The 22,337-nt window shown below is 36.9% G+C and overlaps 1 long non-coding RNA gene across 1 annotated transcript in view; it reads right to left on the reverse strand.

The window, feature by feature from the left end:
- Window positions 1–21,538, reverse strand: part of LOC137839772 (uncharacterized) — a 31,559-nt gene extending 10,021 nt beyond the window's left edge. Inside the window, exon 1 of the long non-coding RNA XR_011085979.1 lies at window positions 9,680–21,538. This is a non-coding gene — a long non-coding RNA (uncharacterized lncRNA). The remainder of the gene's footprint in view (window positions 1–9,679) is intronic.
- Between the last annotated feature and the right edge of the window lie 799 nt (window positions 21,539–22,337).

Here is a 22,337-nt window from a genome sequence, read left to right on the forward strand (position 1 = left end):
AGGAAGTGACCTTAGGTAAACCGGAAGTGACCCCAAATCAAACCGGAAGTGACCTTTTTAAACCGGAAGTGACCTTTTTAAACCGGAAGTGACCCCAAATAAACCGGAAGTGACCTCAGCTAGACCGGAAGTGCCTCTAATCAAACCGGAAGTGACCCAAATAGACCGGAAGTGACCCAAATCAACCCGGAAGTGAACTTATTTCAAAATTAACTGCCCTAAATAGCTACATTAGGCGCTAACTTTTGCATTTTTTGTCCGATTGAACCCGTTTCAACATTTTAACCCCAAAAGTGAACCTCCTGAAGCTTTTTTTTACGTTTTGTTCCAAATTTCAAAATATTTTGGCGCAATTGCTTTTTCTTTTGATTCCCATTCATTCTCTATGGGGATTCAACATTTGCTCTCACTTCTACATTTTTTAACTGATTCAACCCGTTCCAACATTCAACTGTTCATCCTTTGCCTGCCTATTCCACAACTTTCCACTTACCAAAATTCTCTACAATTTCGTTTTTCTACTCTTTTTTCCACATTTTTCAACCGATTCAACCCATTCCAACTTTATTCACTTTGTTTACCTTATGCTTACCATATTCACCTCCTTCACCCACACTTCCAGTGTGGCGGCCATCTTGGATTGACCCTGAAGTGCCCCCAATGAACCCCTAAATGTACCGGAAGTGCCCCATATCAAGCCGCAAGTGACCTTAGGTAAACAGGAAGTGACCTTAGGTAAACCGGAAGTGACCCCAAATCAAACCGGAAGTGACCTTTTTAAACCGGAAGTGACCTTTTAAAACCGGAAGTGACCCCAAATAAACCGGAAGTGACCTCAGCTGGACCGGAAGTGCCTCTAACCAAACCGGAAGTGACCCAAATCAAACCGGAAGTGACCTTATTTCAACATTAACTGCCCTAAATAGCTACATTAGTCGCTAACTTTTGCATTTTTTGTCCGATTGAACCCGTTTCAACATTTCAACCCCAAAGGTGAACCTCCTGAAGCTGTTTTTTTTCGTTTTGTTCCAAATTTTACAATATTTTGGCGCAATTATTTTTTCTTTTAATTCCCATTCATTCTCTATGGGGATTCAATATTTGCTCTAACTTCTACATTTTTTAACCAATTCAACCCGTTCCAACATTTGACTGTTCATCTTTTGCCTACCTATTCCACAACCTCCCACTTACCAAAAATTCCAAACTTCAAATTTGAAATTCAACCAAATTCTCCAAAATTTAGTATTACACTTCTATTTTCCACATTTCTCAAGAAATTCAACTCATTTCAACATCATTCGGCATCATTCCCAAAGAAGTGATTCAAAGTCTTCGCCTTCACACGCAATTTCTCCAGAAATTGCATTTTCTAGTTATTATTATTCTTCTATTTTATTCTCCACACTTTTTTGTCCCGCTTCTTCTTCCACATAGTTCATCCGATTCACTCCGTTCCACTTTTGACGTGTTCCAAATATTCACGAGATGAGCGCTTCCATTTTTCTCGTTCCGAAAATTTTCCGATTTCGCAAAATTCGCGAACTTACGACAAATTTTTCCCCATTCATTCTTAATGGCAGATTCGACATTTCACATTTACATCATTCCACTTTTTTCTACATTGTTCAACCGATTCAACTCATTCCAACTTTCAACTGTTCATCTTTTGCCTACCTATTCCACAACTTCCCACTTACCAAAAATTCCAAATTTGAAATTCAACCAAATTCTCCAAAAATTCGTTTTTCCACTCTAACTTTTACGTTTTTCAACCGATTCAACCCATTCCAACTTTCAACTGTTCATCTTTTTCTAACTATTCCACAACTTCCAACTTATGAAAAATTCCAAATTTTCAAATTTGGAATTCAACCAAATTCTCAAAAATTTTGTTTTTCTACTCTAATTTCTACATTTTTCAACCGATTCAACTCATTCCAACTTTCAACTCTTCATATTTTGCCTACCTATTCCACAACTTCCCACTTACCAAAAATTCCATATTTGAAATTCAACCAAATTCTCCAACATTTTGTTTTTCTACTCTAATTTCTACATTGTTCAACCGATTCAACCCATTCCAACTTTCAACTCTTCATCTTTTGCCTACCTATTCCACAACTTCCGATTTACCAAAAATTCCAAATTTGGAATTCAACCAAATTCTCAAAAATTTTGTTTTTCTACTCTAATTTCTACATTTTTTAACCGATTCAACTCATTCCAACTTTCAACTGTTCATGTTTTGCCTACCTATTCCACAACTTCCCGTTTACCAAAAATTCCAAATTTGAAATTCAACCAAATTCTCCAAAATTTCATTTTTCTAATCTAATTTCTACATTGTTCAACCGATTCAACCCATTCCAACTTTCAACTCTTCATCTTTTGCCTACCTATTCCATAACTTCCCACTTACCAAAAATTCCATATTTGAAATTCAACCAAATTCTCCAACATTTTGTTTTTCTACTCTAATTTCTACATTGTTCAACCAATTCAACCCATTCCAACTTTCAACTCTTCATCTTTTGCCTACCTATTCCACAACTTCCCACTTACCAACAATTCCAAATTTGAAATTCAACCAAAATCTCCAAAATTTCGTTTTTCTACTGTAATTTCTACATTGTTCAACCGATTCAACCCATTCCAACTTTCAACTCTTCATCTTTTGCCTACCTATTCCACAACTTCCCACTTACCAAAAATTAAAAATTAAAAATTTGAAATTCAACCAAATTCTCAAACATTTTGTTTTTCTACTCTAATCTTTACATTGTGAAACCGATTCAATCCATTCCAACTTTCAACTTTTCATCTTTTGCTTACCTATTTCACAACTTCCCACTTACCAAAAATTCCAAATTTGAAATTCAACCAAATTCTGCAAAATGTCGTTTTTCGACTCTAATTTGTACATTTTTCAACCGATTCAACCCATTCCAACTTTCAACTCTTCATCTTTTGCCTACGTATTACACAACTTCCCACTTACCAAAAATCCCAAATTTGAAATTCAACCAAATTCTCCAAAATTTCGTTTTTCTACTCTCATTTCTACATTTCTCTACCGATTCAACCCATTCCAACTTTCAACTCTTCATCTTTTGCTTACCTATTCCACAACTTCCCCTTACAACAAATTCCAAATTTTGAAATTTGAAATTCAACCAAATTCTCCAAAAATGTGTTTTTCTACTCTAATTTTCACATTGTTCAACCGATTCAACTCATTCCAACTTTCAACTCTTCATCTTTTTCCTACCTATTCCCCAAATTTCCACTTGCCATAAATTCCACATTTTAAGATTTTAAACTCAACCAAATTCTCCAAAATTCTGAAATTCCACCAAATTCTCCAAAATTCCGTTTTTCACCTCTATTTTCTACATTTCTCAAGTAATTCAACTCGTTTCAGCATAATTCGCCAGCATTCGCCAAGAAGTGATTCAAAGTCTTCGCCTTCACACGCAATTTCTCCAGAAATTGCATTTTCTAGTTATTATTATTATTCTTCTATTTTATTCTCCACACTTTTTTGTCCCGCTTCTTCTTCCACATAGTTCATCCGATTCACTCCGTTCCACTTTTGATGTATTCCAAATATTCACGAGATGAGCGCTTCCATTTTTCTCGTTCCGAAAATTTTCCGATTTCGCAAAATTCGCGAATTTACGACAAATTTTTCCCCATTCATTCTCAATGGCAGATTCGACATTTCACATTTACGTCATTCCCCTTTTAAATTCACCTCATTCAGCACATTCAAACCACATTCGGAATGATTCTCGACATTCCCAAAATTCCCAAATTCAAAAATTTCACGTTTTCACGTTAAAAATTCCGACAAAATTTCACGAAATTTCGTTTTTCACCTCTAATTTCTACATTTTTCGACCGATTCAACCCGTTCCAACTTCCAACTGTTCATCTTTTGCCTACCTATTCCACAACTTCCCACTTACAAAAAAATTCCAAATTTTCAAATTTGAAATTCAACCAAATTCTTCGTAATTTCGTTTTTCTACTCTAATTTCTACATTTTTCAACCGATTCAACCCATTCCAACTTTCAACTGTTCATCTTTTGCCTGCCTATTCCACAACTTCTCACCTATCAAAAATTCCAAAATTTCAAATTTGAAATTCAACCGAATTCTCCAAAATTTCGTTTTTCTACTCTAACTTCTACGTTTTTCAACCGATTCAACCCATTCCAACTTTCAACTGTTCATCTTTTGCCTACCTATTCCACACCTTCCCACTTACCAAAATTTCCAAATTTTCAATTTTGAAATTCAACCAAATTCTACAAAATTTGGTTTTTCTACTCTAATTTCTACATTTTTCAACCGATTCAACCCATTCCAACTTTATTCACTTTGGTCACCTCATCCTTACCATATTCACCCCCTTCACCCCCACTTCCACTATGCTTACAAAATTCAACCCTTGACCCCCACTTCCAGTGTGGCGGCCATCTTGGATTGACCCTGAAGTGCTCCCAATGAACCTAGAATGAACCGGAAGTGGCCCAAATCAAACCGGAAGTGACCTTAGGTAAACAGGAAGTGACCTCAGGTAAACCGGAAGTGACCCCAAATCAAACCGGAAGTGACCTTTTTCAACCGGAAGTGACATTTTTAAACCGGAAGTGACCCCAAATAAACCGGAAGTGACCTCAGCTGGACCGGAAGTGCCTCTAATCAGACCGGAAGTGACCCAAATGGACCGGAAGTGACCCAAATCAACCCGGAAGTGAACTTATTTCAACATTAACTGCCATAAATAGCTACATTAGGCGCTAACTTTTGCATTTTTTGTCCGATTGAACCCGTTTCAACATTTTAACCCCAAAAGTGAACCTCCTGAAGCTGTTTTTTTACGTTTTGTTCCAAATTTCAAAATATTTTGGCGCAATTGCTTTTTCTTTTAATTCCCATTCATTCTCTATGGGGATTCAACATTTGCTCTCACTTCTACATTTTTTAACCGATTCAACCCGTTCCAACATTCAACTGTTCATCCTTTGCCTGCCTATTCCACAACTTTCCACTTACCAAAAATTCCAAAAATCAAATTTGAAATTCAACCATATTCTCAAATATTTAGTATTACACTTCTATTTTCCACATTTCTCAAGAAATTCAACTCATTTCAACATCATTCGGCATCATTCCCCAAGAAGTGATTCAAAGTCTTCGCCTTCACACGCAATTTCTCCAGAAATTGCATTTTCTAGTTATTATTATTATTCTTCTATTTTATTCCCGCCACTTTTTTGTCCCGCTTCTTCTTCCACATAATTCATCCGATTCACTCCGTTCCACTTTTGACGTATTCCAAATATTCACGAGATGAGCGCTTCCATTTTTCTCGTTCCGAAAATTTTCCGATTTCGCAAAATTCGCGAACTTACGACAAATTTTTCCCCATTCATTCTTAATGGCAGATTCGACATTTCACATTTACATCATTCCACTTTTTTCTACATTGTTCAACCGATTCAACTCATTCCAACTTTCAACTGTTCATCTTTTTCCTACCTATTCCACAACTTCCCACTTACCAAAAATTCCAAATTTGAAATTCAACCAAATTCTCCAAAATTTCGTTTTTCCACTCTAACTTTTACGTTTTTCAACCGATTCAACCCATTCCAACTTTCAACTGTTCAACTTTTTCTAACTACTCCACAACTTCCAACTTATGAAAAATTCAAAACTTTCAAATTTGGAATTCAACCAAATTCTCAAAAATTTTGTTTTTCTACTCTAATTTCTACATTTTTCAACCGATTCAACTCATTCCAACTTTCAACTGTTCATGTTTTGCCTACCTATTCCACAACTTCCCGTTTACCAAAAATTCCAAATTTGAAATTCAACCAAATCTTTCTAAATTTCGTTTTTCTACTCTAATTTCTAGATTGTTCAACCGATTCAACTCATTCCAACTTTCAACTGTTCATCTTTTGCCTATCTATTCCACAACTTCCCACTTACCAAAAATTCCATATTTGAAATTCAACCAAATTCTCCAACATTTTGTTTTTCTACTCTAATTTCTACATTGTTCAACCGATTCAACCCGTTCCAACTTTCAACTCTTCATCTTTTGCCTACCTATTCCACAACTTCCGACTTACCAAAAATTCAAAATTTGAAATTCAACCAAATTCTCAAACATTTTGTTTTTCTACTCTAATTTCTACATTGTTCAACCGATTCAACCCGTTCCAACTTTCAACTCTTCATCTTTTGCCTACCTATTCCACAACTTCCCACTTACCAAAAATTCAAAATTTGAAATTCAACCAAATTCTCAAACATTTTGTTTTTCTTCTCTAATCTTTACATTGTGAAACCGATTCAATCCATTCCAACTTTCAACTTTTCAACTTTTGCTTACCTATTTCACAACTTCCCACTTACCAAAAATTCAAAATTTGAAATTCAACCAAATTCTCAAACATTTTGTTTTTCTTCTCTAATCTTTACATTGTGAAACCGATTCAATCCATTCCAACTTTCAACTTTTCAACTTTTGCTTACCTATTTCACAACTTCCCACTTACCAACAATTCCAAATTTGGAATTCAACCAAATTCTCAAAAATTGTGTTTTTCTACTCTAATTTCTACATTTTTTAACCGATTCAACTCATTCCAACTTTCAACTGTTCATGTTTTGCCTACCTATTCCACAACTTCCCGTTTACCAAAAATTCCAAATTTGAAATTCAACCAAATTCTCCAAAATTTCGTTTTTCTAATCTAATTTCTACATTGTTCAACCGATTCAACCCATTCCAACTTTCAACTCTTCATCTTTTGCCTACCTATTCCACAACTTCCCACTTACCAAAAATTCCATACTTGAAATTCAACCAAATTCTCCAACATTTTGTTTTTCTACTCTAATTTCTACATTGTTTGACCGATTCAACCCATTCCAACTTTCAACTCTTCATCTTTTGCCTACCTATTCCACAACTTCCGACTTACCAAAAATTCCAAATTTGAAATTCAACCAAAATCTCCAAAATTTCGTTTTTCTAATCTAATTTCTACATTGTTCAACCGATTCAACCCATTCCAACTTTCAACTCTTCATCTTTTGCCTACCTATTCCACAACTTCCCACTTACCAAAAATTCCATATTTGAAATTCAACCAAATTCTCCAACATTTTGTTTTTCTACTGTAATTTCTACATTGTTCAACCAATTCAACCCATTCCAACTTTCAACTCTTCATCTTTTGCCTACCTATTCCACAACTTCCCACTTACCAAAAATTAAAAATTAAAAATTTGAAATTCAACCAAATTCTCAAACATTTTGTTTTTCTACTCTAATCTTTACATTGTGCAACCGATTCAATCCATTCCAACTTTCAACTTTTCATCTTTTGCTTACCTATTTCACAACTTCCCACTTACCAAAAATTCCAAATTTGAAATTCAACCAAATTCTGCAAAATTTCGTTTTTCGACTCTAATTTGTACATTTTTCAACCGATTCAACCCATTCCAACTTTCAACTCTTCATCTTTTGCCTACGTATTACACAACTTCCCACTTACCAAAAATCCCAAATTTGAAATTCAACCAAATTCTCCAAAATTTCGTTTTTCTACTCTCATTTCTACATTTCTCTACCGATCCAACCCATTCCAACTTTCAACTCTTCATCTTTTGCTTACCTATTCCACAACTTCCCCTTACAAAAAATTCCAAATTTTGAAATTTGAAATTCAACCAAATTCTCCAAAAATGTGTTTTTCTACTCTAATTTTCACATTGTTCAACCGATTCAACTCATTCCAACTTTCAACTCTTCATCTTTTTCCTACCTATTCCCCACATTTCCACTTGCCATAAATTCCACATTTTAAGATTTTAAACTCAACCAAATTCTCCAAAATTCTGAAATTCCACCAAATTCTCCCAAATTCCGTTTTTCACCTCTATTTTCTACATTTCTCAAGTAATTCAACTCGTTTCAGCATAATTCGCCAGCATTCGCCAAGAAGTGATTCAAAGTCTTCGCCTTCACACGCAATTTCTCCAGAAATTGCATTTTCTAGTTATTATTATTATTCTTCTATTTTATTCTCCACACTTTTTTGTCCCGCTTCTTCTTCCACATAGTTCATCCGATTCACTCCGTTCCACTTTTGACGTGTTCCAAATATTCACGAGATGAGCGCTTCCATTTTTCTCGTTCCGAAAATTTTCCGATTTCGCAAAATTCGCGAACTTACGACAAATTTTTCCCCATTCATTCTTAATGGCAGATTCGACATTTCACATTTACATCATTCCACTTTTTTCTACATTGTTCAACCGATTCAACTCATTCCAACTTTCAACTGTTCATCTTTTGCCTACCTATTCCACAACTTCCCACTTACCAAAAATTCCAAATTTGAAATTCAACCAAATTCTCCAAAATTTCGTTTTTCCACTCTAACTTTTACGTTTTTCAACCGATTCAACCCATTCCAACTTTCAACTGTTCATCTTTTTCTAACTATTCCACAACTTCCAACTTATGAAAAATTCCAAATTCCAATTTTCAATTTTGAAATTCAACCAAATTCTACAAAATTTGGTTTTTCTACTCTAATTTCTACATTTTTCAACCGATTCAACCCATTCCAACTTTATTCACTTTGGTCACCTCATCCTTACCATATTCACCACCTTCACCCCCACTTCCACTATGCTTACAAAATTCAACCCTTGACCCCCACTTCCAGTGTGGCGGCCATCTTGGATTGACCCTGAAGTGCTCCCAATGACCCTAGAATGAACCGGAAGTGCCCCAAATCGAACCGGAAGTGACCTTAGGTAAACAGGAAGTGACCTTAGGTAAACCGGAAGTGACCCCAAATCAAACCGGAAGTGACCTTTTTAAACCGGAAGTGACCTTTTTAAACCGGAAGTGACCCCAAATAAACCGGAAGTGACCTCAGCTAGACCGGAAGTGCCTCTAATCAAACCGGAAGTGACCCAAATAGACCGGAAGTGACCCAAATCAACCCGGAAGTGAACTTATTTCAAAATTAACTGCCCTAAATAGCTACATTAGGCGCTAACTTTTGCATTTTTTGTCCGATTGAACCCGTTTCAACATTTTAACCCCAAAAGTGAACCTCCTGAAGCTTTTTTTTTACGTTTTGTTCCAAATTTCAAAATATTTTGGCGCAATTGCTTTTTCTTTTGATTCCCATTCATTCTCTATGGGGATTCAACATTTGCTCTCACTTCTACATTTTTTAACCGATTCAACCCGTTCCAACATTCAACTGTTCATCCTTTGCCTGCCTATTCCACAACTTTCCACTTACCAAAATTCTCTACAATTTCGTTTTTCTACTCTTTTTTCCACATTTTTCAACCGATTCAACCCATTCCAACTTTATTCACTTTGTTTACCTTATGCTTACCATATTCACCTCCTTCACCCACACTTCCAGTGTGGCGGCCATCTTGGATTGACCCTGAAGTGCCCCCAATGAACCCAGAATGTACCGGAAGTGCCCCATATCAAGCCGCAAGTGACCTTAGGTAAACAGGAAGTGACCTTAGGTAAACCGGAAGTGACCCCAAATCAAACCGGAAGTGACCTTTTTAAACCGGAAGTGACCTTTTAAAACCGGAAGTGACCCCAAATAAACCGGAAGTGACCTCAGCTGGACCGGAAGTGCCTCTAATCAAACCGGAAGTGACCCAAATCAAACCGGAAGTGACCTTATTTCAACATTAACTGCCCTAAATAGCTACATTAGTCGCTAACTTTTGCATTTTTTGTCCGATTGAACCCGTTTCAACATTTTAACCCCAAAGGTGAACCTCCTGAAGCTGTTTTTTTTCGTTTTGTTCCAAATTTTACAATATTTTGGCGCAATTATTTTTTCTTTTAATTCCCATTCATTCTCTATGGGGATTCAATATTTGCTCTAACTTCTACATTTTTTAACCAATTCAACCCGTTCCAACATTTGACTGTTCATCTTTTGCCTACCTATTCCACAACCTCCCACTTACCAAAAATTCCAAACTTCAAATTTGAAATTCAACCAAATTCTCCAAAATTTAGTATTACACTTCTATTTTCCACATTTCTCAAGAAATTCAACTCATTTCAACATCATTCGGCATCATTCCCAAAGAAGTGATTCAAAGTCTTCGCCTTCACACGCAATTTCTCCAGAAATTGCATTTTCTAGTTGTGTGAAGGCGATGGCCTTCACACATATGTTATTCTACACCATTCTCTATTATTATTATTATTATTATTCTTCTATTTTATTCTCCACACTTTTTTGTCCCGCTTCTTCTTCCACATAGTTCATCCGATTCACTCCGTTCCACTTTTGATGTATTCCAAATATTCACGAGATGAGCGCTTCCATTTTTCTCGTTCCGAAAATTTTCCGATTTCGCAAAATTCGCGAATTTACGACAAATTTTTCCCCATTCATTCTCAATGGCAGATTCGACATTTCACATTTACGTCATTCCCCTTTTAAATTCACCTCATTCAGCACATTCAAACCACATTCGGAATGATTCTCGACATTCCCAAAATTCCCAAATTCAAAAATTTCACGTTTTCACGTTAAAAATTCCGACAAAATTTCACGAAATTTCGTTTTTCACCTCTAATTTCTACATTTTTCGACCGATTCAACCCGTTCCAACTTCCAACTGTTCATCTTTTGCCTACCTATTCCACAACTTCCCACTTACAAAAAAATTCCAAATTTTCAAATTTGAAATTCAACCAAATTCTTCGTAATTTCGTTTTTCTACTCTAATTTCTACATTTTTCAACCGATTCAACCCATTCCAACTTTCAACTGTTCATCTTTTGCCTGCCTATTCCACAACTTCTCACCTATCAAAAATTCCAAAATTTCAAATTTGAAATTCAACCGAATTCTCCAAAATTTCGTTTTTCTACTCTAACTTCTACGTTTTTCAACCGATTCAACCCATTCCAACTTTCAACTGTTCATCTTTTGCCTACCTATTCCACACCTTCCCACTTACCAAAATTTCCAAATTTTCAATTTTGAAATTCAACCAAATTCTACAAAATTTGGTTTTTCTACTCTAATTTCTACATTTTTCAACCGATTCAACCCATTCCAACTTTATTCACTTTGGTCACCTCATCCTTACCATATTCACCCCCTTCACCCCCACTTACAAAATTCAACCCTTGACCCCCACTTCCAGTGTGGCGGCCATCTTGGATTGACCCTGAAGTGCTCCCAATGAACCTAGAATGAACCGGAAGTGGCCCAAATCAAACCGGAAGTGACCTTAGGTAAACAGGAAGTGACCTCAGGTAAACCGGAAGTGACCCCAAATCAAACCGGAAGTGACCTTTTTAAACCGGAAGTGGCCTTTTTAAACCGGAAGTGACCCCAAATAAACCGGAAGTGACCTCAGCTGGACCGGAAGTGCCTCTAATCAGACCGGAAGTGACCCAAATGGACCGGAAGTGACCCAAATCAACCCGGAAGTGAACTTATTTCAACATTAACTGCCATAAATAGCTACATTAGGCGCTAACTTTTGCATTTTTTGTCCGATTGAACCCGTTTCAACATTTTAACCCCAAAAGTGAACCTCCTGAAGCTGTTTTTTTACGTTTTGTTCCAAATTTCAAAATATTTTGGCGCAATTGCTTTTTCTTTTAATTCCCATTCATTCTCTATGGGGATTCAACATTTGCTCTCACTTCTACATTTTTTAACCGATTCAACCCATTCCAACATTCAACTGTTCATCCTTTGCCTGCCTATTCCACAACTTTCCACTTACCAAAAATTCCAAAAATCAAATTTGAAATTCAACCATATTCTCAAAAATTTTGTATTACACTTCTATTTTCCACATTTCTCAAGAAATTCAACTCATTTCAACATCATTCGGCATCATTCCCCAAGAAGTGATTCAAAGTCTTCGCCTTCACACGCAATTTCTCCAGAAATTGCATTTTCTAGTTATTATTATTATTATATTTTATTCTCCACACTTTTTTGTCCCGCTTCTTCTTCCACATAATTCATCCGATTCACTCCGTTCCACTTTTGACGTGTTCCAAATATTCACGAGATGAGCGCTTCCATTTTTCTCGTTCCGAAAATTTTCCGATTTCGCAAAATTCGCGAACTTACGACAAATTTTTCCCCATTCATTCTTAATGGCAGATTCGACATTTCACATTTACATCATTCCACTTTTTACTACATTGTTCAACCGATTCAACTCATTCCAACTTTCAACTGTTCATCTTTTGCCTACCTATTCCACAACTTCCCACTTACCAAAAATTCCAAATTTGAAATTCAACCAAATTCTCCAAAATTTCGTTTTTCCACTCTAACTTTTACGTTTTTCAACCCATTCCAACTTTCAACTGTTCATCTTTTTCTAACTATTCCACAACTTCCAACTTATGAAAAATTCCAAATTTTCAAATTTGGAATTCAACCAAATTCTCAAAAATTTTGTTTTTCTACTCTAATTTCTACATTTTTCAACCGATTCAACTCATTCCAACTTTCAACTGTTCATGTTTTGCCTACCTATTCCACAACTTCCCGTTTACCAAAAATTCCAAATTTGAAATTCAACCAAATCTTTCTAAATTTCGTTTTTCTACTCTAATTTCTACATTGTTCAACCGATTCAACTCATTCCAACTTTCAACTGTTCATCTTTTGCCTATCTATTCCACAACTTCCCACTTACCAAAAATTCCATATTTGAAATTCAACCAAATTCTTCAACATTTTGTTTTTCTACTCTAATTTCTACATTGTTCAACCGATTCAACCCATTCCAACTTTCAACTCTTCATCTTTTGCCTACCTATTCCACAACTTCCGACTTACCAAAAATTCCAAATTTGAAATTCAACCAAAATCTACAAAATGTCGTTTTTCTACTCTAATTTCTACATTGTTCAACCGATTCAACCCGTTCCAACTTTCAACTCTTCATCTTTTGCCTACCTATTCCACAACTTCCCACTTACCAAAAATTCCAAATTTGAAATTCAACCAAATTCTCAAACATTTGGTTTTTCTTCTCTAATCTTTACATTGTGAAACCGATTCAATCCATTCCAACTTTCAACTTTTCATCTTTTGCTTACCTATTTCAGAACTTCCCACTTACCAAAAATTCCAAATTTGGAATTCAACCAAATTCTCAAAATTTTTGTTTTTCTACTCTAATTTCTACATTTTTTAACCGATTCAACTCATTCCAACTTTCAACTGTTCATGTTTTGCCTACCTATTCCACAACTTCCCGTTTACCAAAAATTCCAAATTTGAAATTCAACCAAATTCTCCAAAATTTCGTTTTTCTAATCTAATTTCTACATTGTTCAACCGATTCAACCCATTCCAACTTTCAACTCTTCATCTTTTGCCTACCTATTCCACAACTTCCCACTTAACAAAAATTCCATATTTGAAATTCAACCAAATTCTCCAACATTTTGTTTTTCTACTCTAATTTCTACATTGTTCAACCGATTCAACCCATTCCAACTTTCAACTCTTCATCTTTTGCCTACCTATTCCACAACTTCCAACTTACCAAAAATTCCAAATTTGAAATTCAACCAAAATCTCCAAAATTTCGTTTTTCTACTGTAATTTCTACATTGTTCAACCGATTCAACCCATTCCAACTTTCAACTCCTCATCTTTTGCCTACCTATTCCACAACTTCCCACTTACCAAATATTAAAAATTAAAAATTTGAAATTCAACCAAATTCTCAAACATTTTGTTTTTCTACTCTAATCTTTACATTGTGCAACCAATTCAATCCATTCCAACTTTCAACTTTTCATCTTTTGCTTACCTATTTCACAACTTCCCACTTACCAAAAATTCCAAATTTGAAATTCAACCAAATTCTGCAAAATTTCGTTTTTCGACTCTAATTTGTACGTTTTTCAACCGATTCAACCCATTCCAACTTTCGACTCTTCATCTTTTGCCTACGTATTACACAACTTCCCACTTACCAAAAATCCCAAATTTGAAATTCAACCAAATTCTCCAAAATTTCGTTTTTCTACTCTAATTTTCACATTGTTCAACCGATTCAACCCATTCCAACTTTCAACTCTTCATCTTTTTCCTACCTATTCCCCAAATTTCCACTTGCCATAAATTCCACATTTTAAGATTTTAAACTCAACCAAATTCTCCAAAATTCTGTAATTCCACCAAATTCTCCAAAATTCCGTTTTTCACCTCTATTTTCGGCATTTCTCAAGTAATTCAACTCGTTTCAGCATAATTCGCCAGCATTCCCCAAGAAGTGATTCAAAGTCTTCGCCTTCACACGCAATTTCTCCAGAAATTGCATTTTCTAGTTATTATTATTATTATATTTTATTCTCCACACTTTTTTGTCCCGCTTCTTCTTCCACATAATTCATCCGATTCACTCCGTTCCACTTTTGACGTATTCCAAATATTCACGAGATGAGCGCTTCCATTTTTCTCGTTCCGAAAATTTTCCGATTTCGCAAAATTCGCGAATTTACGACAAATTTTTCCCCATTCATTCTCAATGGCAGATTCGACATTTCACATTTACGTCATTCCCCTTTTAAATTCACCTCATTCAGCACATTCAAACCACATTCGGAATGATTCTCGACATTCCCAAAATTCCCAAATTCAAAAATTTCACGTTTTCACGTTAAAAATTTCGACAAAATTTCACAAAATTCCGTTTTTCACCTCTAATTTCTACAATTTTTGACCGATTCAACCCATTCCAACTTTCAACTGTTCATCTTTTTCCTACCTATTCCACACCTTCCCACTTACCAAAATTTCCAAATTTTCAATTTTGAAATTCAACCAAATGCTACAAAATTTCGTTTTTCCACTCTAATTTCTACATTTTTCAACCGATTCAACCCATTCCAACTTTATTCACTTTGGTCACCTCATCCTTACCATATTCACCCCTTCACCCCCACTTCCACTATGCTTACACAATTCAACCCTTGACCCCCACTTCCAGTATGGCGGCCATCTTGGATTGACCCTGAAGTGCTCCCAATGAACCTAGAATGAACCGGAAGTGCCCCAAATAAAACCGGAAGTGACCTTAGGTAAACAGGAAGTAACCTCAGGTAAACCGGAAGTGACCCCAAATCAAACCGGAAGTGACCTTTTTAAACCGGAAGTGACCTTTTTAAACCGGAAGTGACCCCAAATAAACCGGAAGTGACCTCAGCTAGACCGGAAGTGCCTCTAATCAGACCGGAAGTGACCCAAATAGACCGTAATGACCCAAATCAACCCGGAAGTGAACTTATTTCAACATTAACTGCCATAAATAGCTACATTAGGCGCTAACTTTTGCATTTTTTGTCCGATTGAACCCGTTTCAACATTTTAACCCCAAAAGCGAACCTCCTGAAGCTGTTTTTTTACGTTTTGTTCCAAATTTCAAAATATTTTGGCGCAATTGCTTTTTCTTTTAATTCCCATTCATTCTCTATGGGGATTCAACATTTGCTCTCACTTCTACATTTTTTAACCGATTCAACCCGTTCCAACATTCAACTGTTCATCCTTTGCCTGCCTATTCCACAACTTTCCACTTACCAAAAATTCTCTACAATTTCGTTTTTCTACTCTTTTTTCCACATTTTTCAACCGATTCAACCCATTCCAACTTTATTCACTTTGTTTACCTTATGCTTACCATATTCACCTCCTTCACCCACACTTCCAGTGTGGCGGCCATCTTGGATTGACCCGGAAGTGCCCCCAATGAACCCAGAATGTACCGGAAGTGCCCCATATCAAACCGCAAGTGACCTTAGGTAAACAGGAAGTGACCTTAGGTAAACCGGAAGTGACCCCAAATCAAACCGGAAGTGACCTTTTTAAACCGGAAGTGACTTTTTTAAACCGGAAGTGACCCCAAATAAACCGGAAGTGACCTCGGCTAGACCGGAAGTGCCTCTACTCAAACCGGAAGTGACCCAAATAGACCGGAAGTGACCCAAATCACCCCGGAAGTGACCTTATTTCAACATTAACTGCCCTAAATAGCTACATTAGTCGCTAACTTTTGCATTTTTTGTCCGATTGAACCCATTTCAACATTTTAACTCCAAAAGTGAACCTCCTGAAGCTATTTATTTTCGTTTTGTTCCAAATTTCAAAATATTTTGGCGCAATTGCTTTTTCTTTTGATTCCCATTCATTCTCTATGGAGATTCAACATTTGCTCTCACGTCTACATTTTTTAACCGATTCAACCCGTTCCAACATTCAACTGTTCATCTTTTGCCTACCTATTCCACAACCTCCCACTTACCACAAATTCCAAACTTCAAATTTGAAATTCAACCATATTCTCAAAAATTTAGTATTACACTTCTATTTTCCACATTTCTCAAGAAATTCAACTCATTTCAACATCATTCGGCATCATTCCCCAAGAAGTGATTCAAAGTCTTCGCCTTCACACGCAATTTCTCCAGAAATTGCATTTTCTAGTTATTATTATTATTATATTTTATTCTCCACACTTTTTTGTCCCGCTTCTTCTTCCACATAATTCATCCGATTCACTCCGTTCCACTTTTGACGTATTCCAAATATTCACGAGATGAGCGCTTCCATTTTTCTCGTTCCGAAAATTTTCCGATTTCGCAAAATTCGCGAATTTACGACAAATTTTTCCCCATTCATTCTCAATGGCAGATTCTACATTTCACATTTACGTCATTCCCCTTTTAAATTCACCTCATTCAGCACATTCAAACCACATTCGGAATGATTCTCGACATTCCCAAAATTCCCAAATTCAAAAATTTCACGTTTTCACGTTAAAAATTCCGACAAAATTTCACGAAATTTCGTTTTTCACCTCTAGTTTCTACATTTTTCAACCGATTCAACCCATTCCAATTTTCAACTGTTCATCTTTTGCCTGCCTATTCCACAACTTCTCACCTACCAAAAATTCCAAAATTTCAAATTTGAAATTCAACCAAATTCTCCAAAATTTCGTTTTTCTACTCTAACTTCTACGTTTTTCAACCGATTCACCCCATTCCAACTTTCAACTGTTCATCTTTTGCCTACCTATTCCACACCTTCCCACTTACCAAAATTTCCAAATTTTCAATTTTGAAATTCAACCAAATTCTACAAAATTTGGTTTTTCTACTCTAATTTCTACATTTTTCAACCGATTCAACCCATTACAACTTTATTCACTTTGGTCACCTCATCCTTACCATATTCACCCCCTTCACCCCCACTTCCACTATGCTTACACAATTCAACCCTTGACCCCCACTTCCAGTGTGGCGGCCATCTTGGATTGACCCTGAAGTGCTCCCAATGACCCTAGAATGAACCGGAAGTGCCCCAAATCGAACCGGAAGTGACCTTGGGTAAACAGGAAGTGACCTTAGGTAAACCGGAAGTGACCCCAAATCAAACCGGAAGTGACCTTTTTAAACCGGAAGTGACCTTTTTAAACTGGAAGTGACCCCAAATAAACCGGAAGTGACCTCAGCTAGACCGGAAGTGCCTCTAATCAAACCGGAAGTGACCCAAATAGACCGGAAGTGACCCAAATCAAACCGGAAGTGACCCCAAATGAACCGTAAGTGACCTCAAGTAAACCGGAAGTGACCCCAAATCCAACCGGAAGTGACCTGTTTAAACCGGAAGTGACCTTTTTAAACCGGAAGTGACCCCAAATAAACCGGAAGTGACCTCAGCTAGACCGGAAGTGCCTCTATTCAAACCGGAAGTGACTCAAATAGACCGGAAGTGACCCAAATCAAACCGGAAGTGACCCCAAATGAACCGGAAGTGACCCCAGGTAAACCGGAAGTGACCCCAAATCAAACCGGAAGTGACCTTTTTAAACCGGAAGTGACCTTTTTAAACTGGAAGTGACCCCAAATAAACCGGAAGTGACCTCAGCTAGACCGGAAGTGCCTCTAATCAAACCGGAAGTGACCCAAATAGACCGGAAGTGACCCAAATCAAACCGGAAGTGACCCCAAATGAACCGGAAGTGACCTCAAGTAAACCGGAAGTGACCCCAAATCAAACCGGAAGTGACCTTTTTAAACCGGAAGTGACCTTCTTAAACCGGAAGTGACCCCAAATAAACCGGAAGTGACCTCAGCTAGACCGGAAGTGCCTCTAATCAAACCGGAAGTGACCCAAATAGACCGGAAGTGACCCAAATCACCCCGGAAGTGACCTTATTTCAACATTAACTGCCCTAAATAGCTACATTAGTCGCTAACTTTTGCATTTTTTGTCCAATTGAACCCATTTCAACATTTTAACTCCAAAAGTGAACCTCCTGAAGCTATTTATTTTCGTTTTGTTCCAAATTTCAAAATATTTTGGCGCAATTGCTTTTTCTTTTAATTCCCATTCATTCTCTATGGAGATTCAACATTTGCTCTCACGTCTACATTTTTTAACCGATTCAACCCGTTCCAACATTCAACTGTTCATCTTTTGCCTACCTATTCCACAACCTCCCACTTACCACAAATTCCAAACTTCAAATTTGAAATTCAACCAAATTCTCCAAAATTTAGTATTACACTTCTATTTTCCACATTTCTCAAGAAATTCAACTCATTTCAACATCATTCGCCATCATTCCCCAAGAAGTGATTCAAAGTCTTCGCCTTCACACGCAATTTCTCCAGAAATTGCATTTTCTAGTTATTGTGTGAAGGCGATGGCCTTCACACATATGTTATTCTACACCATTCTCTATTATTATTATTATTATTATTATTATTATTATATTTTATTCTCCACACTTTTTTGTCCCGCTTCTTCTTCCACATAATTCATCCGATTCACTCCGTTCCACTTTTGACGTATTCCAAATATTCACGAGATGAGCGCTTCCATTTTTCTCGTTCCGAAAATTTTCCGATTTCGCAAAATTCGCGAATTTACGACAAATTTTTCCCCATTCATTCTCAATGGCAGATTCTACATTTCACATTTACGTCATTCCCCTTTTAAATTCACCTCATTCAGCACATTCAAACCACATTCGGAATGATTCTCGACATTCTCAAAATTCCCAAATTCAAAAATTTCACGTTTTCACGTTAAAAATTCCGACAAAATTTCACGAAATTTCGTTTTTCACCTCTAGTTTCTACATTTTTCAACCGATTCAACCCATTCCAATTTTCAACTGTTCATCTTTTGCCTGCCTATTCCACAACTTCTCACCTACCAAAAATTCCAAAATTTCAAATTTGAAATTCAACCAAATTCTCCAAAATTTCGTTTTTCTACTCTAACTTCTACGTTTTTCAACCGATTCAACCCATTCCAACTTTCAACTGTTAGTCTTTTGCCTACCTATTCCACACCTTCCCACTTACCAAAATTTCCAAATTTTCAATTTTGAAATTCAACCAAATTCTACAAAATTTGGTTTTTCTACTCTAATTTCTACATTTTTCAACCGATTCAACCCATTCCAACTTTATTCACTTTGGTCACCTCATCCTTACCATATTCACCCCCTTCACCCCCACTTCCACTATGCTTACACAATTCAACCCTTGACCCCCACTTCCAGTGTGGCGGCCATCTTGGATTGACCCTGAAGTGCTCCCAATGACCCTAGAATGAACCGGAAGTGCCCCGAATCGAACCGGAAGTGACCTTAGGTAAACAGGAAGTGACCTTAGGTAAACCGGAAGTGACCCCAAATCAAACCGGAAGTGACCTTTTTAAACCGGAAGTGACCTTTTTAAACCGGAAGTGACCCCAAATAAACCGGAAGTGACCTCAGCTGGACCGGAAGTGCCTCTAATCAGACCGGAAGTGACCCAAATAGACCGGAAGTGACCCAAATCAACCCGGAAGTGAACTTATTTCAACATTAACTGTCATAAATAGCTACATTAGGCGCTAACTTTTGCATTTTTTGTCCGATTGAACCCGTTTCAACATTTTAACCCCAAAAGTGAACCTCCTGAAGCTGTTTTTTTACGTTTTGTTCCAAATTTCAAAATATTTTGGCGCAATTGCTTTTTCTTTTAATTCCCATTCATTCTCTATGGGGATTCAACATTTGCTCTCACTTCTACATTTTTTAACCGATTCAACCCGTTCCAACATTCAACTGTTCATCCTTTGCCTGCCTATTCCACAACTTTCCACTTACCAAAAATTCCAAAAATCAAATTTGAAATTCAACCATATTCTCAAAAATTTAGTATTACACTTCTATTTTCCACATTTCTCAAGAAATTCAACTCATTTCAACATCATTCGGCATCATTCCCCAAGAAGTGATTCAAAGTCTTCGCCTTCACACGCAATTTCTCCAGAAATTGCATTTTCTAGTTATTATTATTCTTCTATTTTATTCCCGCCACTTTTTTGTCCCGCTTCTTCTTCCACATAATTCATCCGATTCACTCCGTTCCACTTTTGACGTATTCCAAATATTCACGAGATGAGCGCTTCCATTTTTCTCGTTCCGAAAATTTTCCGATTTCGCAAAATTCGCGAATTTACGACAAATTTTTCCCCATTCATTCTCAATGGCAGATTCGACATTTCACATTTACGTCATTCCCCTTTTACATTCACCTCATTCAGCACATTCAAACCACATTCGGAATGATTCTCGACATTCCCAAAATTCCCAAATTCAAAAATTTCACGTTTTCTCGTTAAAAATTCCGACAAAATTTCACGAAATTTCGTTTTTCACCTCTAGTTTCTACATTTTTCAACCGATTCAACCCATTCCAATTTTCAACTTTTCATCTTTTGCCTGCCTATTCCACAACTTCTCACCTACCAAAAATTCCAAAATTTCAAATTTGAAATTCAACCAAATTCTCCAAAATTTCGTTTTTCTACTCTAACTTCTACGTTTTTCAACCGATTCAACCCATTCCAACTTTCAACTGTTCATCTTTTGCCTACCTATTCCACACCTTCCCACTTACCAAAATTTCCAAATTTTCAATTTTGAAATTCAACCAAATTCTACAAAATTTGGTTTTTCTACTCTAATTTCTACATTTTTCAACCGATTCAACCCATTCCAACTTTATTCACTTTGGTCACCTCATCCTTACCATATTCACCCCCTTCACCCCCACTTCCACTATGCTTACACAATTCAACCCTTGACCCCCACTTCCAGTGTGGCGGCCATCTTGGATTGACCCTGAAGTGCTCCCAATGACCCTAGAATGAACCGGAAGTGCCCCAAATCGAACCGGAAGTGACCTTAGGTAAACAGGAAGTGACCTTAGGTAAACCGGAAGTGACCCCAAATCAAACCGGAAGTGACCTTTTTAAACCGGAAGTGACCTTTTTAAACCGGAAGTGACCCCAAATAAACCGGAAGTGACCTCAGCTAGACCGGAAGTGCCTCTAATCAAACCGGAAGTGACCCAAATAGACCGGAAGTGACCCAAATCAACCCGGAAGTGAACTTATTTCAAAATTACCTGCCCTAAATAGCTACATTAGGCGCTAACTTTTGCATTTTTTGTCCGATTGAACCCGTTTCAACATTTTAACCCCAAAAGTGAACCTCCTGAAGCTTTTTTTTACGTTTTGTTCCAAATTTCAAAATATTTTGGCGCAATTGCTTTTTCTTTTGATTCCCATTCATTCTCTATGGGGATTCAACATTTGCTCTCACTTCTACATTTTTTAACCGATTCAACCCGTTCCAACATTCAAATGTTCATCCTTTGCCTGCCTATTCCACAACTTTCCACTTACCAAAATTCTCTACAATTTCGTTTTTCTACTCTTTTTTCCACATTTTTCAACCGACTCAACCCATTCCAACTTTATTCACTTTGTTTACCTTATGCTTACCATATTCACCTCCTTCACCCACACTTCCAGTGTGGCGGCCATCTTGGATTGACCCTGAAGTGCCCCCAATGAACCCAGAATGTACCGGAAGTGCCCCATATCAAGCCGCAAGTGACCTTAGGTAAACAGGAAGTGACCTTAGGTAAACCGGAAGTGACCCCAAATCAAACCGGAAGTGACCTTTTTAAACCGGAAGTGACCTTTTAAAACCGGAAGTGACCCCAAATAAACCGGAAGTGACCTCAGCTGGACCGGAAGTGCCTCTAATCAAACCGGAAGTGACCCAAATCAAACCGGAAGTGACCTTATTTCAACATTAACTGCCCTAAATAGCTACATTAGTCGCTAACTTTTGCATTTTTTGTCCGATTGAACCCGTTTCA

The sequence above is a fragment of the Syngnathus scovelli genome, chromosome 20, assembly GCF_024217435.2.
Source record: "Syngnathus scovelli strain Florida chromosome 20, RoL_Ssco_1.2, whole genome shotgun sequence".
NCBI lineage: Eukaryota > Metazoa > Chordata > Actinopteri > Syngnathiformes > Syngnathidae > Syngnathus > Syngnathus scovelli.